Source organism: Bos indicus x Bos taurus, chromosome X (assembly GCF_003369695.1).
Source record: "Bos indicus x Bos taurus breed Angus x Brahman F1 hybrid chromosome X, Bos_hybrid_MaternalHap_v2.0, whole genome shotgun sequence".
Classification (NCBI taxonomy): Eukaryota; Metazoa; Chordata; class Mammalia; order Artiodactyla; family Bovidae; genus Bos; species Bos indicus x Bos taurus.
The window spans coordinates 45,351,097-45,369,754 of NC_040105.1; positions in this window are offsets into that span (position 1 = coordinate 45,351,097).

The following is an 18,658-nucleotide window of genomic DNA, read 5'->3' on the forward strand; positions in this document are numbered from 1 at the left end:
TCGGGCATTTTGGGGGCGGAGCCGGCCCATTAAAGAGGGGTTATGGTCCCAGGTCAGTGGTCAGTCCAGAACTGGCCTAGAGGAGGGGCTGGGCAAGGTTATACTTTAAAAGGTTATGGTCTGTTTAGTTACTATAAAATATTGACTGTATTCTCTGTGTTGTACAATATGTCCTTGTGGGTTATTTTATACATAATAATGTGTACCTCTTAATCTTATACCCCTATATTGCACCCTTTCCCCCTTCCCTCTCCCCACTGGTAACCACTAGTATATTCTCTATATCTGTGAGTCTGTTTCTTTTTTGTCATATGCACTAATTTGTTGTATTTTTTAGATTCTACGTGTAAGTGATACATGGTATTTGTCTTTGTCTTACATTTTATTTAGCACAATAGCCTTTGAGTCCATCCATGTTGTCACAGAGGGCAAAATTTCATTTTTTATGGTTGAGTAGCTTTCCTGTGTGTTTGTGTGTGTTCGTGTGTGCATGTGTGCACGTATGTGTGTAGTCACATCTTTATCATTCATCTTTTGATGGGAATTTAGGTTGCTTCCATATCTTGACTATTGTAAATAGTGCTGCTATGAATATTGGGGTCCATGTATCATTTTAAATTACTGTTTGTTTGTTTTTTCAGATATGTAGCCGGGAATGGAATTACTGGGTCACATGGGAGTTGTATTTTTAGTTTTTTGAGAAAACTCTGTACTGTTTTTCACAGTGATTGCAGCAGTTTACATTCCTACCAGTGGCGTACAAGGTTTCTCTTTTCTCCACACTGTTGCCATCATTTGCTTGTGTTCTCACTCTCTTTCCTGATTTTTTGGCCACACCATGTGGCTTGTGGGATTTTAGATCCCTGACAAGGGATTGAACACACACCCTCAGCAGTGAAAATGCATTACAGATGTAGTCTTTACCGCTGAGCTACCAGGGAAGCGCAAAATGTCTTAAATATGTAACCTTTAAAATTAATCTGGTTTTAAATACTCAAACAGTGCCTTAATAGTTTTCTCATTGCAGAAATATCATTGCAGCCTTAGTAGAGAGGGGTGACACGGTCTAATTCAGGGTCATAAGTGTTCAGAGAGCTTTTTATCTGAAAATAATAGAAAATAGCAAAACTCATCATCTTTAAAAAATTTCTAAGTGGACTATCCCCACGTTCCTGCTGTGTTAATACTTGCCATGGGTGTCCCATTTTCTTGGCTGGAAGCCAGAAGGCTAGGGAGCCTGGTGGATGCAGAGAACAGCATCCTGGGACACACAGCAGGATAGAGAGGGGTGGTGAGTAAGAATTTGTAGGAGAAAATGGGAATATTTGGCACAGACATGAGGGGATAAACTTTTGGTTAGTAGAGTTGTTAAGATTTGGAACCGAATGTTGATTGGTGAGTTGTATTAAGTCTTTTTGGAGTTGGAAAAGCCCTTCATTGTTATCCCTAGTTAAAGCAAAGGTGCCAGGCCTTGAACCACACATCTCCCAGTTGTTGGATGTGGAGGTAGGGCATGACTTTACATTAGACGACTTTCTTGAGCCAAGGGCAATTCCTGAGAGAGACTCAGCTGAGAGTTATTGGCTGCTAAATCTCTAAGCTGCTGAGAGAATGAGTAACTTAGTCCTGAAGAGGGAGACATCTGAGAGGCACACTACTGCATGCACTACAATTTATTACATTTCTTATCAAGGCCATGTGATGCTTCTGAGATGGAAGGAGAAGATGATGGTTGGAAGTAATGAAACTGGAGCTTGAATGAGGGCCAAGGGATGATAAAAAAGGAAGGCAAGGATAATTAAAAGCTAAACAAGTGATTGGTTCTTTAAATTTCCAGTGACTGATGAGATCTTATCCTTACAGTGGCCTCCTATGAATGAATATGGTGTGACTTCATATCCTCCACTGGAGTACGTGGGCTTTACTGGAGCCCAGATAGGCAGACAAGAAGACAAGCCTGTCAAATGAATCTGAAGGAGAAACATTTTCCTAAGCAGATTTTGTTTGATTTTGTTTTGTTCTCATCAGTCTGTATCATATCATTGTCAAATGTCTATTTCAGCTAACAACAGTTAGTTCAGTTCAGTTCAGTCACTCAGTCGTGTCTGACTCTTCTTAAGCCTTGGTCAAAAGGATGAATTCCTAGTTTGCTAAGGATTTTTATCACAAATGACTGTCAAGTAATTTTCAAATTTTCTTTGTTATTAGTTGATCTTGTCAGGTCATTTTTTTCCCTTTAAATTGTTAATATGATACATTACATTGATAGATTTTCAAATATCAAACCTTCCTTTTATCCTTGGAATAAACCCACACAGTCATGGTAAATTATTATTTTTTTAATATATTGATGGATTTGTTAATACTGTTAGGGATTTTTGCATCCCTTGCTCATGAGAGATATTGGTGTATACTTTTCTTTATTTCTAGTTAATTTAGTTGCCTGGGTTAGATCACTAAAGTCTTACATTTCCTTTCTAGGAGTTTCCAATGTCCTTAAATCTAATCTCAAAGAAACTGCATGTCTCTGGCCCAGTTCCAAAGCTCTTATATCAACACAACATACTTTAAATAAAGTTAACCTTGGAACTTCCCTGCTGGTCTGGTGGTTAAGAATCCATGTTCCAATGCAGGGGATGTGGATTTGATCCCTGATTGGAGAACTAAGATCCCAAATGCTGTGATTGGCAAGTAGAGATCCCACACACTGTAGAGCTTGTGCACCGTAACAAGAAAAGCCCACGTACCACAACTAGAGAAGTCCTCACGCTCTGCTATTAGAGATACCCCACAGACCACAATGAAGTCCCAGTGCAGCCAAAATAAATAAGTAAATAAAATTAACTTAAAAAAGTTAACCTGCTTAAACCAATAATAAACCAATTGAATAAATAAACCAACCTAACATTAACCAGTTGAAATAGGATAGAGTCCAGAAATAAACTTTAACATTTATGGTCAATTGACTGTCAATAAGGATACCAAGTCAAGTCAATGGGGAAAGTAAAGTATTCCCAACAAATGGTGTTGAGAAAACTGGATATCCACATGCAAAAGAATGAAATTGGAATCATGTAAACAAAAATTAACTCAAAGTGGATCAAAGACCTAAGTATAAGTGCTAAAACTATAAAATTCTTAGAGGAAAACATAAGGGGAAACCTTCATGACATTGGATTTGGCAGTTATTTGGGGATGCGACATCAAAAGCACAGGCAACAAAAGAAAAAATAGATTAATTGGACTACATCATTTTCTTTTTTAAACTTTGTGCATCAAAGGACACTATTGGCAGAGAAAAAAGGCAATCCATAGAATGAAAGAAAATCTTTGCAAATCATATATCTGATTAGGGAATAATCTCCATAATATATACAAACTCCTATAGCTCAACAACAAAAAACCAAACAGTCCAATTAAAAAGTGGGCAAGGAACTTGAATAGACACTTCTCTAAAGAGGGCATATAGATTATTGAGATTTTCATGTCAATAAACACATGAAAAAAATGGTCAATATCACTAATCAGGTTAATGCAAATCAAAACCACAATGAGATAACCACTTCTACTTATTACAATGGCTGTCATTATAAAAATAGACAAAGAAAATAAGTGTTGGCCAAGGATGTGGAGAAATCAGAACCCTTGTCCACTGCTAGTGGGGATATAAAGTGATGTAGATGTTGTGGAAAACATTACTGATATTTCTCAAAAAACAAGCATAGAATTACCAATATGATCCAGCAATCCCACTTCTGGTTATCTACATAAAAGAATTGAAAGCAGGGACTCACACAAACAGTTTTTTTGTACACTATTGTTCATAATAGTGTTATTCACAATAGCCAAAATGTAGAAACAACCCAAATGTCCATCGGTGGATGAATAGATAAACAAAATGGTATATATACAAAGTAGAACATTATTCAGCATTAAAAAGGAATGAAACTTGAGAATATTATAAGTGGAACGAACCAGACACAAAAGAATGAATACTGTACAATATTGTATTGGTTTTGCCATACATCAACATGAATCCGCCACAGGTATACACGTGTTCCCCATCCTGAACCCCCCTCCCTCCAATTAAAATAAATAAATTTATATTAAAAAAGAAAACAAAACTAGTGCTTAAGAAAAAAAAAAAGAATGAATACTGTATGATTCCACTTACATGAGGTACATAGACTAGTCAAATTCATAGAGACTGAAAGGTGGCCTCCAGGGCTGGGTAGGGGGTGGAGATAAGAAATTATTATCTAAGGGGTACTTAGTTGCAGTTTGAGAAGATGAAAAAATTCTGGAGATGGATGATAGTGATTGTTGTATAACAATGTGAGTGTACTTAATACTACTGAGCAGCACACTTTAAAAGAGTTGAAATGGCAATTTTTATGTTCTGTATATTTTACCACATTAAAAAAAGTTAAGCTGGAAATAGTGTGGAGAGAAAGTTGAGACAAAAAGTTCTGCCAGGAGGAAATGGCCAGGCTCCAGATTTGACACAATGAAATCTGGACCACAACCATTCTAATGCAGAGAGAAGCTCTCTGGGCCTAATGCATTAGGCTCAGAAGTTCTATGTTGGCAGATTTTCATTCACTTTCTCAATTTGCAAACATTTGCAGGTTGGCATTTAGACATGCAGTATTTGTTCACTGCTGTCTAGTTAAGAAGTAGTCTAAAGTGAACCCACATGATTGCGTGTGCTTCCTGGACTGTATCTACTTTTTATTAAAACACCTAACTTAAAATTCTAAGTGTCATTGTTGCAGTAGAAAATTTTTTAAAAACAGCTCTATTGAGGTATAATTTACACAGTATAAAATTCGCCTCATTTAAGTGTATTGTACTTCTTTTTCAATCAATGCACCATTTGTTTATTTTTTTGTCTAACTTCCCTGGCTAAAACATCTAGTACAATGTGGCATGCAAGTGGCAAGAACAAACATCCTTGTCTTGCTCCTTCTTAAGAAGACTTCCAGGTTTTCACCATTAATATGATGTTAGCTATGGATTTTTAATTGATACCTTTTAATAGTTTGAGTAAGATTCCTTTTATTCATAGTATATTGAGTGGTTTTACCATGAAAAGATGTTAGCTATTGTCAATGTTCATCTACATCTGTGAAGATAATAATCTGGTTGAGGGCCTTTATTCGGTTGATGTGTTGTGTTACACTGATTTATTGGCTTTTGTTTGTTAAATCACAAACTTACATTTCTGCATTTCATAAATTCCACTTGGTCATGACATGTAATCCTTCTTACATATTGCTAGATTTGGTTTGTTAGTATTTTGTTTCAGAATTTCTTGTGTGTCTGTATTTATAAATGATAATTGATCTGGAGTTTTCTTGTCTGGTTTTGGTATCATAAAATAAGTTGGGACATATACCTTCTATTTTTTGACGTTTGTGAGATGTTAATTCTGTAAATGTTTGGTAAAATTCACTGAAGAAGCCACCTGGTCCTGGGCTTTTCTTTGTGAGAAGCTTTTTGAAAATTACTAATTCAATATCCTTATGTTTTATAGATCCATTCACATTTTCTATTAATATTTCTTCTTGAGAAAGTTTCAGAAGTTTGTGTCTTTCTAAGAATGTGTCCGTTTTATACTGGTTATCTAATTTTTGTTGTTGTTGTTGGTATATAATTTTTAAAGTGTTCCTTTATAACCCTTTTTATTTCTGTAAGGTCAGTAGTAAAGTCTTCTCTTACATTTCTGATTCAATAATTTGAGTTTGCTCCCCTTTTTTCAGCCTAGAGATTTGTCAATTTTGTTGATCATCTCAACAAACTTATAGTTCTGTTGATTTTCTACAGTGTTTTTCTAGTTTCTGTTTTATTTATTTCCTCATTAATATTTATTATTTCCTTTCTCCTGTTTGCTTTGCATTTTTGTATGCTCTTTCTCTAGTTTCTTAGAGTAGAAGGTTGTTGGTTTGACATTTCTCTAGAGACTTCTGTGACCCATGTGTTATATTTAGAAATATGTAGTTTAATCTTCAAGCGTTTGGGGATTTTCCAGCTATATCTATTATTGGTTTCTAGTTTAAATCCATTGTAATCAGAAAGCATACTTTGTATGATATATATTCTCCCAATCATGTTAAAGTGTGTCTATGGCCCAGTATGTTTTCTATCTTGGTGAATGTTCCATGTGAGCTTGAGAACTCATAAAGTGTATTCTGCTGTTGTTGGATAAAGTATTCCATACATGTCAGATTCAGATCTAAGATTAGATTGATGGTGCCTTTCATTTCAACCATATCCTTACTGATCGTCTTCTGGCTGGACTTGTCAATTATTGATACAGGAATGTTGCAGTTGATGACATATTTAAGATCATTTAAAAAAATCAATATGGAGTAGCTATCATCGAGGCATCCAAAATGGAGACAGGTGGTCATTGTGGATGTGGTTTCAGACATTTTCCTGAATCACTGAGAACTTGAATTTTCTCAGTTGTATCAAATTCAAGGATATCACCAGCCATTCTCAAAATAATATCTGCTAGCAGCTGCTAGCTGCAACCTTATAGCTTCAGAATCACTCAGATCTTTGTAACTATGTAATCATTTCAAAGCCCAACCCATCCTTGCTTAACAAATACCCTTACTTCTTTCCAGCTCCAGTCCTAATTCTTGGCCAAAACTTTATGTAACCCTGCAGATTTTTGCCTTTATAAACTTCCCCAATTTTGTAGTCTGGCAGAACACAACCCAAGTGCTTCTTGGAGCTGTGTCTCGAAGGCTGCAGTCCTAACAAACCCAAAATGAAAGCTGTTTTGTTTTTTTTTTTTTTCTTTTTTGGCTTTAACCACGTCTATGTTCTCATAATTCTTGGTTAACATTAACACAGTCTTCAACTATAATAGTGTATTTGTCTACTTCTCCTTGAATTTCTATCACTTTGCCTCAGGTATTTAATGCTGTGTTTTTAGGTGCATACATATTAAGTATTGTTATGTCTTCTTGTTCTGATGTTCACTTTGTATGCTGCTACTGCTAAGTCGCTTCAGTTGTGTCCAACTCAGTGCGACCCCATAGATGGCAGCCCACCAGGCTCTCCCATCCCTGGGATTCTCCAGGCAAGAACACTGGAGTGGGTTGCCATTTCATTCTCTAATGCATGAAAGTGAAAAAAATAAAGAAGTTGCTCAGTCGTGTCCGACTCCCAGTGACCCCATGGACTGCAGACCACCAGGCCCTTCTGTCCATGGGATTTTCCAGGCAAGAGTACTGGAGTGGCGTTGCACCCCACTTTGTATAAAATTAATTATAACTACTTCAGATTTCTTTTATGTTAGCATGGTATGTATTTCTCCATCTCTTTGTTTTTTAGAAATAGTTTTATTATGGTAAAATACATATAACATGTACCATTTTAACCATTTAAAAGTGCACAAATAAGTAACCTTTAGTACATTCACAATGTTGTGCAAACATCACTGCTATCTACTTTCAGAACATTTTCATCATCCCAAAAGGAAACCCCTTACACATTAATCAGTCATGCCCTATTCTACCTTTCCCCCAGCCCCTGGCAACTATTAATCCACTTTCTGTCTCTAGAGATTTGCCTATTCTGAATATTTCATATAAGTGGAATCATAATATATGTGGCACTTTGTGCCTGACTCCTTTCACTTAGCATGTTTTCAAGGTTCATCTATGTTGTACATTTAATCTGTACTCCATTCCTTTTTATGATTGAATAATATTCCATTGCTTGAATATGCCACCTTTTGTTTATCCATTTATCAGATAATGGACATTTGGCTTATTTCTTCCTTTTGACTATTGTGAATAGTGCTGCTATGAATGTTCATGTAGAAGTTTTTATTTGAACATCTATTTTTAAATCTTTGGGATATATACCTGTCTTAGTCTCCTCAGACTGCCACAATGGCTTAAACAATAGAAATTTATTTTCTCACAGTGCTGGAGGCTGAAAGTCTGAGATCAAGGTGCCAGCACAGTTGGTTTCTGGTAAAGCTTTCTTCTGAGCTTGGAGATAGCTGTCTTTTTGATACATCCTCACAATGGCCTTGCCTCAGTGCATGAAAGTGGAGAGAGAACAAGTGAGCTCTTTATGTCTCTTTTTATAAGGACACTAATCCTTTCAGACCAGGTATCCACCTTTATGACCTCATTTAATCACTTCCTTAAAGGCCTCATCTCCAAATACAGATGCATTAGAGGTTAGAATGTCAATGTATGAATGGGGGGTATACACTATTCAGTCCATAACAATATTCAACAGTAGAATTGATGTGTCATGTGATAATTCTATGTTTAACTTACTGAGGAACCATCATACTGTTTTCCACAGAAGTTGCACCATTTTACATTCCACAAATAATGTCTGAGGGTTCCAATTTCTCTACATCTTCACCAACACTTGCCATTTTCTGTTGTTTCTGTTTTATATTAGCCATCCTAGTAGATGGTATTTATTTATATTTCCCTAATGACTTAACTATGTTGGCATCAATATTTTGGCCACCTGATGTGAAGAGCTGACTCATTTGAAAAGATCCTGATGCTGGGAAAGATTGAGAGCAGGAGAAGGGGACGACAGATGATGAGATGGTTGGATGGTATCACTGACTCAATGGACATGAGTTTGAGCAAACTGCGGGAGATGGTAAAGGACAACGTAGCCTGGCATGCTGCAGTTCATGGAGTCCCAAAGAGTTGGACATGACTGAGCAACTGAACAATTATTCAACTGCTTGTTGGCAATTTTTATTTGTTCTTTGGGAAAATGTCTATCCTAGTCCTTTGCCCATTAAAATTTTTTTTGTCTCTTTTTTGTGATGTAGTATGAGGGTTTTTTTCCGAGGGAAACCTCTAGAAGTCCCCATTTTATTTATTTATTTGACTGTGTACTGTGCCATGTGGGATTATTAGTTCCCTGACCAGGGATGGAACCTGCAACCTCTGCAGTGGAAGCATGGAATCTTAACTACTGGACCGCCAGGGAAATCCCAAGAGTTTTCTCCCATTCCATGGGGTTGTCTAATGTGTCTATTGACACATTTTTCATTGTGTCCTTTGATGCATAAGTTTTAAATTTTGATGAAATCCAACTTATCTATTTTTATTTTGTTGCTGTGCTTTGGTATAAATCAAATATCTAAGAAACCATCACCAAATCCAAAGTCATGAGAATTTGCCCTTATGTTTACTTCTAAGAATTTTATGGTTTTAGCTTTAATATTGAGGTTTCTTTTTTTATCCATTCTGAATTAACTGTTATATAGGTGGGAAGTAGGGGCACAACTTTATTTTTTGCATGTGGATATCCAGTTGTTTCAGCACCATTTGTTGAAAAGCCTATTCTTTCCACCACTGAATGGTCCGGGCACACTTGTCAAAAGTGAATTTGCTATAGATGTATGAATCTAGTTTGGACTCTCAATTCAGTTACATTGATTTGAATGTATAACCTCATGCCAGTATCACACGTTTTATTACTGTGTCTTTATAGTAAGTTTTGAAATGAGGAAATGTTAATCCTTCTACGTGTTTCTCTTTTTAATGACTATTTTGGCTATTCAGGATCCCTGAAAATTCCATAAGAATTTTAGGATCAACTTTCTTGAGAACCCCATGAACAGTATGAAAAGGCAAAATGATAGGATACTGAAAGAGGAACTCCCCAGGTAAGTAGGTGCCCAATATGCTACTGGAAATCAGTGGAGAAATAACTCCAGAAAGAATGAAGGGATGGAGCCAAAGCAAAAAGAATACCCAGCTGTGGATGTGACTGGTGATAGAAGTAAGGTCCAATGCTGTAAAGAGCAATATTGCATAGGAACCTGGAATGTCAGGTCCATGAATCAAGGCAAACTGGAAGTGGTCAAACAAGAGATGGCAAGAGTGAATGTCGACATTCTAGGAATCAGCGAACTGAAATGGACTGGAATGGGTGAATTTAACTCAGATGACCATTATATCTACTACTGCGGGCAGGAATCCCTCAGAAGAAGTGGAGTAGCCATCATGGTCAACAAAAGAGTCCAAAATGCAGTACTTGGATGCAATCTCAAAAACGACAGAATGATCTCTGTTCGTTTCCAAGGCAAACCATTCAATATCACAGTAATCCAAGTCTATGCCCCAACCAGTAATGCTCAAGAAGCTGAAGTTGAACGGTTCTATGAAGACCTACAAGACCTTTTAGAACTAACACCCCAAAAATATGTCCTTTTCATTATAGGGGATTGGAATGCAAAAGTAGGAAGTCAAGAAACACCTGGAGTAACAGGCAAATTTGGCCTTGGAATATGGAATGAAGCAGGGCAAAGATTAATAGAGTTTTGCCAAGAAAATGCACTGGTCATAGCAAACACCCTCTTCCAACAACACAAGAGAAGACTCTACACATGGACATCACCAGAAGGTCAACACCAAAATCAGATTGATTATATTCTTTGCAGCCAAAGATGGAGAAGCTCTATACAGTCAGCAAAAACAAGACCAGGAGCTGACTGTGGCTCAGATCATGAACTCCTTATTACCAAATTCAGACTGAAATTGAAGAAAGTAGGGAAAACCACTAGACCATTCAGGTGTGACCTAAATCAAATCCCTTATGATTATACAGTGGAAGTGAGAAATAGATTTAAGGGCCTAGATCTGATAGATAGAGTGCCTGATGAACTATGGAATGAGGTTCGTGACATTGTACAGGAGACAGGGATCAAGACCATCCCCATGGAAAAGAAATGAAAAAAAGCAAAATGGCTGTCTGGGGAGGCCTTACAAATAGCTGTGTAAAGAAGAGAAGTGAAAAGGAAAGATATAAGCATCTGAATGCAGAGTTTCAAAGATAGCAAGAAGAGATAAGAAAGCCTTCTTCAGCAATCAATGCAAAGAAATAGAGGAAAACAACAGAATGGGAAAGACTAGAGATCTCTTCAAGAAAATCAGAGATACCAAGGGAACATTTCATGCAAACATGGGCTTGATAAAGGACAGAAATGGTATGGACCTAACAGAAGCAGAAGATACTAAGAAGAGATGGCAAGAATACACAGAAGAACTGTACAAAAAAGATCTTCACGACCCAGATAATCACGATGGTGTGATCACTGACCTAGAGCCAGAGATCCTGGAATGTGAAGTCAAGTGGGCCTTAGAAAGCATCACTACGAACAAAGCTAGTGGAGGTGGTGAAATTCCAGTTGAGCTATTCCAAATCCTGAAAGATGATGCTGTGAAAGTGCTGCACTCAATATGCCAGCAAATTTGGAAAACTCAGCAGTGGCCACAGGACTGGAAAAGGTCAGTTTTCATTCCAATCCCAAATAAGGGCAATGCCAAAGAATGCTCAAACTACCGCACAATTGCACTCATCTCACATGCTAGTAAAGTAATGCTCAAAATTCTCCAAGCCAGGCTTCAGCAATACGTGAACCGTGAACTTCCAGATGTTCAAGCTGGTTTTAGAAAAGGCAGAGGAACCAGAGATCAAATTGCCAACACCGGCTGGATCATGGAAAAAGCAAGAGAGTTCCATAAAAACATCTCTTTCTGCTTTATTGACTATGCCAAAGCCTTTGACTGTGTGGATCACAATCAACTGTGGAAAATTCTGAAAGAGATGGGAATGCCAGACCACCTGATCTGCCTCTTGAGAAATTTGTATGCAGGTCAGGAAGCAACAGTTAGCACTGGACATGGAACAACAGACTGGTTCCAAATAGGAAATGGAGTATGTCAAGGCTGTATACTGTCACCCTGCTTATTGAACTTATATGCAGAGTACATCATGAGAAACGCTGGACTGGAAGAAACACAAGCTGGAATCAAGATTGCCGGGAGAAATATCAATAACCTCAGATATGCAGATGACACCACCCTTATGGCAGAAAGTGAAGAGGAACTGAAAAGCCTGTTGATGAAAGTGAAAGTGGAGAGTGAAAAAGTTGGCTTAACGCTCAACATTCAGAAAACGAAGATCATGGCATCTGGTCCCATCACGTCATGGCAAATAGATGGGGAAACAGTGGAAACAGTGTCAGACTTTATTTTGGGGGGCTCCAAAATCACTGCAGATGGTGACTGCAGCCATGAAATGAAAAGACACTCCTTGGAAGGAAAGTTATGACCAACCTAGATAGCATATTAAAAGGCAGAGATATTACTTTTCCAACAAAGATCTGTCTAGTCAAGGCTATGGTTTTTCCAGTGGTCATGTATGGATGTGAGAGTTGTACTGTGAAGAAAGCTGAGTGTCGAAGAATTGATGCTTTTGAACTGTGGTTTTGGAGAAGACTCTTGTGAGTCCCTTGGACTGCAAGGAGATCCAACCAGTCCATCCTAAAGGAGATCAGTCCTTGGTGTTCATTGGATGGACTGATGTTGAGGCTGAAACTCCAATACTTTGGCCACCTCATGCAAAGAGTTGACTCATTGGAAAAGGCCCTGATGCTGGGAGGGATTGGGGGCAGGAGGAGAAGGGGACGACAGAGTATGAGATGGCTGGATGGCATCACCGACTCGATGCATGTGTTGGTTGAAGTCCGGGAGTTGGTGATGGACAGGGAGGCCTGGTATGCTGCATTTCATGGAGTCGCAAAGAGTTGGACATGACTGAGCGACTGAACTGAACTGAATGAATTGGGGTTCTCTGGTAGCCTTGGGTCTTGTATTTAGTGCTTCCATTCCAAAGGCTCAGGGTTTGATCACTGGTCATGGAGGAATATTCCACAAGTGGTTTGTTATATATAGCATTAAGGGAGAGTAAAACAAATATACAGATACCAGAAACAAGAGATGAACCCCAGACCAATGACAGTTACAAAATCAGGCAAATAATATTTAAAATAATTATTTTATTATTACACATATACACATATACACCCATGAGCAAAATTTCTGTTGCTGCTAAGTCGCTTCAGTCGTGTCCGACTCTGTGCGACCCCATAGACGGCAGCCCACCAGGCTCTCCCATCCCTGGGATTCTCCAGGCAAAAACACTGGAGTGGGTTGCCATTTCCTTCTCCAATGCATGAAAGTGAAAAGTGAAAGTGAAGTCGCTCAGTTGTATCCAACTCTTAGCGACCCCATGGACTGCAGCCCACCAGGCTCCTCCATCCATGGGATTTTCCAGGCAAGAGTAGTGGAGTGGGATGCCATTGCCTTCTCTGGAGCAAAGTTAAAACAGTCCAACAAAAATAAAGTACAGTAGATTGATCTGGCAAAGAAAGGAAATTGAAAATTATATTTACCAGGTAAGAACAAAACTAACTTAAGCACAAACAGGAAAAGAAAACTAAAACAAGGTGCCAAGTGAGGAATAAAGCATTGAAAAGAAAACTAACAAATATGTTGAATGGAAAGAAAAGAAAGAAAGAGTAGATTTGCAAAGTTAAATAGAGGCAGATGAAGAATATTTATATACATTAAAGATTAACTGCAAGGGGAGAAGAACAATAGGAAAGGCAAATAAAGGAATAAGTGTAGCAAAAATATAATAGGTTTAGAAAAATTAAAATTATAAACATAAAAATGGAAAAAGAAAGAAAAAAGATAAAAAAGTGGAAAATTCCACAGAATTGCAAAAGCCCAATGTAGAGGCAGAGGTTTATGACAATAGAAAGTGTGACTGAATATATACAGGTATGTATACACACATAAGCAAAATCAAAACAGTCCAACAAAAATAAAGTACAATAGATTGACCCAGTGAACAAAGGAAACCAAAAATTATATCTACCAGAACAAAGCTAACTAAAGCATAAACTGGAAAACAAAACTAAAGTGAGGTGCCAATTGGGGAATAAAGCAATGAAAATAAAACTAACAAATATGTTAAGAGGAAAGGAAAAAAAGAAAAGAAAGTATACATATGTAAAGTTAAATAGAGGTAGATGAAGAAAGTTTATATGCATTAAAGATTAATTGCAAGGGGAAAAGAACAGTAGGAAAGGCAAACAAAGGAATAAATGTAGAAAAAATAATAATATGTTTAATAAAATTAAAAATATAAAAAAGGGAAAAAAATGGAAAAAGAAATATAAAAGGAAGAAAAAAGGAGAATTCCAGAGAACTGCAAAAGCCCAATGTAGAAACAGGGCTTTATAACAACAATAATAAAGAAAAAAAATACAACTCATAAGCTTAATTAGATTTCATAGTGCCAATGAAATTGACAACTACAACGGAGGAGGGTGGGGAGGAAAAGAAAAAAAAATCCAAAAAAATCTACAGAATAAGTAAAAAAATAAGAATAATAAGTATTTTTCATGAGTCACTACTCTGAGTCCATTCCCTCGCTGGGGGTCACAGTCCACCTCACCTCCCTAGGATGCCTTCCAACATTGTGCTGATCTCTGGACCTGTTGTGGGGCAGGTCAGATTCTAATCTGTTCCTACTCCTGTATGTTCTTGCTTCCAATGTCCACAGCTCTCAGAACTAGTGTGTTTTCTTTTGTGGGAGCTCTCCATGTCCTTTTATATATTCCATAGTCACAGAGTCTGGCTAGTTGATCCTGTGGATAATCTACAGTTTGTATAACTGGTGGGAAGGTTTTTGGTCTTTGTCCTTAGCCACACTGACCCTGGGTTTCAATTGTGGTTTTATTTCCACCTCTGCATGTGGGTCATCCACTAGGATTTGTTCCTGAGGCTGCCCTGGAGGATTTGGGTTTGCCCCTCTGAGGGCTAGGAGAAGGCAATGGCACCCCACTCCAGCACTCTTGCCTGGAAAATCCCATGGACTGAGGAACCTGGTGAGCTGCAGTCTATGGGGTTGCTAAGAGTCGGACATGACTGAGCGACTTCACATGCACTTTTCACTTTCATGCATTGGAGAAGGAAATGGCAACCCACTCCAGTGTTCTTGCCTGGAGAATCCCAGGGACGGGGGAGCCTGGTGGGCTGCTGTCCATGGGGTCGCACAGAGTTGGACACAAGTGAAGCAACTTAGCAGCAGCAGCAGCAGCAACACTGGCGAAGGGGGCACTCTTTCTGCCCCCTTCTGATGTCTATGTCAGAAACTTTCTCTCTCTTTTATACGTTAATAAAACTTTATTACACAAAAGCTCTGAGTGATCAAGCCTCGTCTCTGGCCCTGGATTAAATTCTTCTCCTCCAGAGGCCAAGAATCCCAGTGTTTTTCCTGGTTTAGCAACAACCTTTCAGTGTGCAGGTGTTCTGGCAGCACCAGGTACTCAAGGGAGTTGGCAGTTAGGGCAGCAGGAAATATAGTGCTCTAGGAGGATATGGGGAGAAGGTAATCGCACCCCACTCCAGTACTCTTGCCTAGAAAATCCCATGGATGGAGTAGCCTGTTAGGCTGCAGTCCATGGGGTCACGGAGAGTCAGACACGACTGAGCAACTTCACTTTCACTTTTCACTTTCCTGCATTGGAGAAGGAAATGGCAGCCCACTCCAGTGTTCTTGCCTGGAGAATCCCGGGGATGGGGGAGCCTGGTGGGCTGCTGTCTCTGGGGTCTCGCAGAGTCAGACACAACTGAAGCGACTTAGCAGCAGCAGCAGCAGAAGGAGGATATGGCAACCAATATTGGCCAATATGCTCCAGTATTCTTGCCTGGAGAACCCTCCTCACTGACAGAGAAGCCTGGCAGGCCAAAGGGACCCTGCCCACATAGACACAAGACAATTTTTGCTTGTTGCAGCTCTGCCCCAGTGAGAGTTGAGCATGAAGGTTGCACAGCTGCTTAGCTTGAGGGGACCCTGGGAGCACCAAGTATGCAGGGACACAGGCTGCCTCCACTGAAGGAGTTATGGCCCTATCAGAGTCGTTTTTCGAGCCTCTTGTAGCTGGCGATCAGGAGGCCTCTTTGCCCAGTCTTTCTCTGTAGCTCCACCTGTTCAGGCACTTAGAGGGCTCCATTGCCTGGGCTCCTTCTCTGTTGTTCCGTGCATCAGGCACATAGAGGGGCACCCCCTGGCTGGGCTCCTGTTCTGTAGATTGGTGCATCAGGCACCTAAAGGGGCACCCTGGGTGGGGTCCTACTCTGTAGTTCAGTGCATCAGGCATTTGATGGGCCAGCTGCTCTACTGTTCAGCTGCCAATGCTGTCATGTAGGGGGAGAGAGGCTGTGGTTATGGCTCCACCCCTTTCACATGACTCAGCAGTATCACCTTGATTCCATGGCTGCCTGGCTTTCCTCCACAGGCTTTTCCCACCACAATCTCCTCCCTCACACCCCTTCAGTATGTCTCTATGCAATCAACAGCAGCCCTTGCCCTGGGATTGCGTCACAATCCTTAAACTCCAGCTCCCAGCTGATGCACCTTCCAGGACATCTACATCACTATCTGGGTTATGGATGGCTGCAGCAAGGACTGTCTGATTCTCATTCCATTTAGGCTGCCACAGATCAGCTGTTTCACTCTCAGCCTTAAATGTTTCTCCTCTGACTCAAACAATTGCCCCAATGTGGGGCTCAGACCCCTGCTTCAGTACCCCACCAGCCAAGGGCAGGTTCAGTCCTTCTAACACTCCTGTTTTTCCCCCTAGTTCCTTCATCTACCAAGTTTTGCATGGATCTATATATTCTTTACCGCTGCTCAGGTACTCCTGTCCACTCTCAGCTGGTGTTCTTCGTGCACTTCTGTGTCTGAAGATGTATTCCTGATATATCTGTGGAGAGAAATATACTCCATGTGCACATACTCCTCCTCTGTCTTGTTATCTCCTGCAACTTTGTTGAGATTGTTTGCTAGCTCCAGGAGTGTGTGTATATTTAGATTCTTTAGTATTTTCCATATGTAGGATGATCTCATCTGTGATTACAGATCAGCTGAGTTCAGTTCAGTCACTCAGTTGTATCTGACTCTTTGCAACCCCATGAATCACAGCACGCCAGGCCTCCCTGTCCATCACCAACTCCTGGAGTTCACTCAAACTCATGTCCATCGAGTCAGTGATGCCATCCAGCCATCTCATACTCTGTCGTCCCCTTCTCCTCCTGCCCCCAATCCCTCCCAGCATCAGAGTCTTTTCTCAATGAGTCAACTCTTTGCATGAGGTGGCCAAAGTACTGGAGTTTCAGCTTTAGCATCATTCCTTCCAAAGAACACCCAGGACTGATATCCTTTAGAATGGACTGGTTGGATCTCCTTGCAGTCCAAGGGACTCGAAAGAATCTTCTCCAACGCCACAGTTCAAAAGCATCAATTCTTCGGCGCTCAGCCTTCTTCACAGTCCAACTCTCACATCCATACATGACCACTGGAAAAAACGATAGCCTTGACTAGACGGAACGTTGTTGGCAAAGTAATGTCTCTGCTTTTCAATATGCTTTCTAGGTTGGTCATAACTTTCCTTCCAAGGAGTAAGCATCTTTTAATTTCATGGCTGCAGTCACCATCTGCAGTGATTTTGGAGCCCCCCAAAATAAAGTCTGACACTGTTTCCACTGTTTCCCCATCTATTTGCCATGAAGTGATGGGACCGGATGCCATGATCTTCGTTTTCTGAATGTTGAGCTTTAAGCCAACTTTTCCCCTCTCCACTTTCACTTTCATCAAGAGGCTTTTGAGTTCCTCTTCACTTTCTGCCATAAGGGTGGTGTCATCTGCATATCTGAGGTTATTGATATTTCTCCTGGCAATCTTGATTCCAGCTTGTGTTTCTTCCAGTCCAGCGTTTCTCATGATGTACTCTGCATATAAATTAAATAAGCAGGGTGATAATATACAGCCTTGATGTACTCCTTTTCCTATTTGGAACCAGTCTGTTGTTCCATGTCCAGTTCTAACTGTTGCTTCCTGACCTGTATACAGGTTTCTCAAGAGGCAGATCAGGTGGTCTGGTATTCCCATCTCTTTCAGAATTTTCCACAGTTTATTGTGATCCACACAGTCAAAGGCTTTGGCATAGTCATTAAAGCAGAAATAGATGTTTTTATGGAACTCTCTTGCTTTTTCGATGATCCAGCAGATGTTGGCAATTTGATCTCTGGTTCCTCTGCCTTTTTAAAAAACAGCTTGAACATCAGGAAGTTCACAGTTCACGTATTGCTGAAGCCTGACCTGGAGAATTTTGAGCATTACTTTACTAGCATGTGAGATGAGTGAAATTCTGTGGTAGTTTGAGCATTCTTTGGCATTGCCTTTCTTTGGGATTGGAATGAGAACTGACCTTTTCCAGTCCTGTAGCCACTGCTGAGTTTTCCAAATTTGCTGGTATATTGAGTGCAGCACCTTCACAGCATCATCTTTCAGGATTTGAAATAGCTGAACTGAAATTCCACCACCTCCACTACCTTTGTTCATAGTGATGCTTTCCAAGGCCCACTTCACATTCCAGGATGTCTGGCTCTAGGTCAGTGATCACATCATTGTGATTATCTGGGTCATGAAGATCTTGTTTGTATAGTTCTTTTGTGTATTCTTGCCACCTCTTCTTAATATCTTCTGCTTCTGTTAGGTCCATACCATTTCTGTCTTTTATCGAGCCCATCTTTGCATGAAATGTCCCCTTGGTATCACTAATTTTCTTGAAGAGATCTCTAGTCTTTCCCATTCTGTTGTTTTCCTCTATTTCTTTGCATTGATCGCTGAAGAAGGCTTTCTTATCTCTTCTTGCTATTCTTTGGAACTCTGCATTCAGATGCTTATATCTTTCCTTTTCTCCTTTGCTTTTTGCTTCTCTTCTTTACACAGC